This window comes from Grammomys surdaster, unplaced genomic scaffold (genome assembly GCF_004785775.1).
Source record: "Grammomys surdaster isolate TR1022 unplaced genomic scaffold, NIH_TR_1.0 1166, whole genome shotgun sequence".
Classification (NCBI taxonomy): Eukaryota; Metazoa; Chordata; class Mammalia; order Rodentia; family Muridae; genus Grammomys; species Grammomys surdaster.
The window spans coordinates 897437-902704 of NW_021605585.1; the positions used below are offsets into that span (position 1 = coordinate 897437).

The window sequence follows — 5268 nt, forward strand, 5'->3', positions numbered from 1 at the left end:
TGATACTTTCACCACTTGAGAAGTGTGTGGGGGGAGGGGAAGCTGGGGAGTGTGCACTAATTATTCTGTTCCTGCAGATAGCAATGGAGCCGGAATCTGAACTCAAGTACAGCTGTTTCCCAAACATCACCATCACACTGCCATACCCCTGGCTAGGCTCCAAATGCTTCCACATACACTTTACATCTTAGAGTCCAAATAAATGGGGCTAGCACATGTCTTTTTCTCATCCACAGATCCCACAATACCCTAAGCCCCACAAATACCAGCCTCCAAATGAAGGCATGAGCTCATAGTGAGCACCCACATTTGGGCTGAGAGTCAAGAATGTTAACTCTGCTTATTTTGAAATTGGGCTGTGCACACTGTTTAAATATGCGGAGGTGGATGGACTGATAAAACACTTCTGTGGGATGGAAGTGATTCTCAGGGCATCCTTACAGATATATCCCATGCAATGACCCCTGATTGGGTCTTGTTTTCAGGGATAATTGCCAAGTTTCTTCCTGCTTTTTTGTTTGTTTGTTTGTTTGTTTGTTTGTTTGTTTTGTTTTGTGTTTTACTTTATGATTTCTGCTTTTCCCACATTTTATTAAAGGGGGAAAAAGCAGTGTTGATAAGTTTCTACAACAACTCCTTTCTTAAAATGTAATATTTGATTTCCAAACACACGCCAGTATAGACTGTTCCCATCATCCTAACTATGTCAGAAGCTGAAACCCTGTTATATTTATCTTCCAACTTCCTCCAGTCTGTGGCCTTTGGATCAGCAGCAATTGTCTAATGACTATTACAGGTTTATTATGTTTTGTTTGTGCTCTCTGAGTTCTTCTATATGAAGGAACCACAAGATCTGAACAGCTTCACTAAGAATTGCATACCCAATGTCAAAGCCGAGAATATGATTGTCTAAAGCAACAGGTAAACTTTCTCTGGTTCAATTTTCCTTAGCAACTGTATCTTGAACCAACTTGTGAGTTGCCTTAAGCATTATCAAGTAATCATTATGATACTAAATCTAAAAGAAGTTAGCCAGAACCACTATACCAGACTTAAAATCCAGATTATTTATGTCCTGGTTAATCAATAGCTCTGCGCTTTTAGCTGCATTTTCAATATTTTTTTTCTGTTATCAAGTACTAACTCCTTATGTTTTTCAGCATTCAAGTCTAACATATTCAAGTCTAACAGCTAAAACAAGAAGCCAGGCAACTGCTTCTTGCTCATCCTAAATCTTGAAAAGTCAATTAACATGTCTGAGATTAGAAGAACCTAGGACAGTCACTGCTGTGATTGTTTCTCAACTTACCTCTCTCTTCAGTCTTGTAGTGCCTGATATTCTGATCTTCAAGCCAAGCAGTATCTTTGCAATTAAAGCCATCCAAGGGGTTGTAGTAGTCTAAGGCCATAAGCTTGTGTTCAAAGATGGACCCGCACCATCAACAATCCAATCATGCTGGCCTCTAGGGTCTCTACATAGTAAATTACAGACCACCAAGGGCTACATGGTAAGACTCTGTCTCCAAAATTATGTAGACTGTTTCTTGAGATATATAGAATATAGATAGAATGTAGATCTAGTTGAAGTGAGTAGCATAATTGCTAGATATTTCACTGATATTGACCTGGGAAGACATCTATTGGAGAGGCAGACTCTCATAAGTTCTAAGTTCAGACACAGGCAAAACAGTAGGGTTGTGTGGTTATTACTAATATGTAGTCACACGAGAGAGAGAGAGAGAGAGAGAGAGAGAGAGAGAGAGAGAGAGAGAAACCAAGTATTCCTATATTCCTAATGTGCAATTAAAGGTTGGAGTATAGGAAACAAATGATCTCTTCATCACTTATGAAGAGTCAAGAGCCTCTTCACAAAACCAAACAGAACAAAGCTGCAGGCTGAGAACCTAGTGGTTAAAGTCACAGAGACATTTGAGCTTGGTGCCAATTGGCTGGAAACACCTGTTACTCTGAAATAAATGGAGGGTTGAGTAGATTCCAATGATACTTTTCTGTTTAGAATCTTCTAACTCTCAGAGATTGTTAGAAGAGGATTACTCTATCTTTGTAGAAGCTAAGACTTCCTGGGGCTAAAGGATGCTGTAGAAGTATCTCCACATAAAGCAACAGGTATCCCACACCATGAGTGTCTTTGTTTCTTCTTTTGGGTCCAAACTTCTTACCTAAGGTTAAATTCCAAAAGGAGAGAGAGAGGGAGAGAGAGAGAGAGAGGGAGAGAGAGAGAGAGAGAGAGAGAGAGAGAGAGAGAGAGAGAGAGAGACTGATTCTGTTCATAATAAAAGGAAGCAATCAATCTAAGGAGTTGCTGGTATTTACCCAAAGTTGTATAATGAAAAAAACATTTTTGTAACAGAGTCTTACTGTTCTCTTGTGTGAACTTTGTGGATAAGAACATTGCTTTGCAATGTCAGTGTAAAAATGCCTGCTATACTTTTTTTTTGAAATTTTTAATGTTTAGTGTTTTACTTTACTGAAGTTCCATGAAATATAAGGAATAAAAAAAAAAAGATCATTGACTTGGGCAAATTTTCTCATGGGTTTCAACACCCTGCTTAGGACTGCTGTCAACAGAGCAAACCAATTGTTCAGGAACCTTGCTCATAGAAGTCTAAGGGAGATGATAACTTATTTTGAGTAAAGATGCATTTCATGATTTTTGGTAGAAGATAGAAAAAAAGGTATAAAGAAACTAGGCTAACTACACATGCCAACATTGATCTGTGAAGCCAACAGATCCAATAGGAGTAGGGAGGATGTCACAGGGATGGGTCATCAAAACCATGAGGAATGTGGAATGTAGGGCTGCTGTATCACTAAGACTTTCAATATAACCCCTCTTTTAATATTGGGTCAGGCCCAATATTAGGAGACATGACCAGAGTTGGACTTCCTATCTATCTACAGGAGTGACACCCTTCTACTCTCAAACAGTAAGAATCAAATGGTGGTCTTTACCTGCCAGGGAGCTATAATTATAATAGTGACAAGGGAGAAATGTTAGACATGCAGCCAATGGGTTTGACCCACAAGGGGTTGAAGACTTGTCCAGCCAAGACATGTCATTCTTAAGGATATGATAAATGGCTATCAATAAAGAGTCCATCTAACATGTAAAGTCAGATAGAAGAAAGTAGACTGTGTGAGGCTGAGAGTTGTTGAATAAATATAAACACACAATTCCTTGATTCAATTCTTGGCCTGAACCCATTTTTTATATCCATAATCTATTGGTTAAAGTTCTATCTTGGTCTCTAGAAAAAGTAAAAAAAAAAAAAAAAAGTGTAGCAGGTGTTTTTACCCTGACATTGCAAAACAATGTTCTCATCCACAAAGTTCACACCAGAGAACAGTAAGACTCTGTTACAAAAATGTTTTCCCAAAACTCCCTCATAATGCTTTAAGTAAGCTTATAGCTTGCAAGCTGGAGGGCTCCAGTAGAGCATACCATTTTTTGTTGTTGTTGTTGTTGTTGTTGCTGTTTTTTTTTTTTTTTTGGTTTGGTTTTTTTGAGACAGAGTTTCTCTGTGTAGTCCTGGCTGTCCTGGAACTCACTCTGTAGACCAGGCTAGTCTCGAACTCTCGAACTCAGAAATCTGCCTGCCTCTGCCTCCCAAGTGCTGGGATTAAAGGCGTGGTCCACTACAGCCTGGCTAGAGCATGCCTTTATGCCTTGGAAATGTGTGCCATAGTGATTGATCTAGACTTCTCTAAAGAAATCTATAGGTAAGGATCCTCAGAGACATGCATTGGGATCTACTCTTAGAAAGCTTTTGTAAATACATAAATGACTCCATATCTCATATTTTGAGATACTTAAAATGAAATCCCTAAACAAGGTGATTTCCATTTACTGTACTCAACCATGCAAAGTATGTCATTACATTTGTTTATAGCATTTATTGAATACAGAGGTTCTAAGGTGAGAATGGACTTCTGCTGGAGTCGAAGACTATGTGGTTACACAATAAACAGAATGTTGATTAAAGTCTAACTAGTTCATTGTATCCAGAGACCCTCCCAGTGGTCATTTATTCAGTTTCAGAGTATTCTTTAGAATAGTAAAATTAGCAGTGTGATCCTCACACTAGGATCTTGGTTTTCAAAGTAAGAGCTTTCAGATAGGAAAGGACCATGCAGAAACCTCTTTATATGTCCCATTCTTATTCCCCTAGAGGTGAGATTGAAAAGCAGTACCATATTCTAACGATTGTAGATATTAGCTCCTCCATAAGGATAGCTGAAAAAAGTAGATCAGATGCACAGAAAACACCCTTATTATGCCTCTTTTTTGATGGCCCAATATGACCCCCAAATAAATCAAATGACTCTCAGAGACCATAGATAGGGTATTATAATCCCAACTCAGCAATTCAATAATACCTAAGCTGAGTACAACCTCTGTGAGAAGTTTTTGTTGTTGTTTTGTTTTTTGTCCTTTAATTTGACAGTGAAGACTGACAAGTTTTCAGGTTTATGTAGCCATTGACTTGAGGAATGCAAGTTTGTTTACTCTTATAATAAAGGAAGATCATAACTAATTCACACTCCTGTGGGATGTGTAACAAAACTTATTTATAGTTTTACCTGAGGGTTATGTGAACTCTTCTGTTCTTTGTTATATTGCACATTCAAAATATCTGAGTTGCTTATTCAACCCACAGGATGTCACACCATATGTACTGATGTTACTTTACATCAATAGCATTTGGTCAGTCATGATGAAAAACAGATGGATTTTATGTATGACGTTCTGATAAGACATCTATAGGTCTATGTTCTTCAAACGACAAAGGAGTGGTTCTCAAACTTCCTGATGCTCTGACTTTTTAATACAGTTCGCCATGATGTGCTGACCCTAACCATTTTATAAGTAAAATTATTTTTCTTACTGCTTCATAACTGTAATTTTGCTACTGTTATAAATCATAATCTAAGTTTTTGTGTTTTTCAATGGTCTTAGGAGAGCCCTGCGAAAGGGTTGCTCGATCCCCAAAGGGGTTGAGAACCACTGGGAAAAAAGATAAGCCCTAGGAAGATTCAGAACTTTAAACTTTAATAACACCTTTTGAAATTCATGCTATAGGACTTTGCAGAATATGCCTTCTGGAGAAGGAAAAGAGACCCTTTGACTCCTGCATTACTTCTCACTATTAAGGAAACAAAGCCTAGCATCAGGTCTGAGTTCTGGAAACAACATAGCCCATGCCAATTATTGAATTCCAGATCAATTGCTGGATAGGATTCAGGTGT

At 38.2% G+C, this 5268-nt stretch overlaps 1 pseudogene; it reads right to left on the reverse strand.

Moving 5' to 3' along the window:
• Window positions 1-790: 790 nt before the first annotated feature.
• Window positions 791-1436, reverse strand: LOC114635176 (annotated as a pseudogene).
• Between the last annotated feature and the right edge of the window lie 3832 nt (window positions 1437-5268).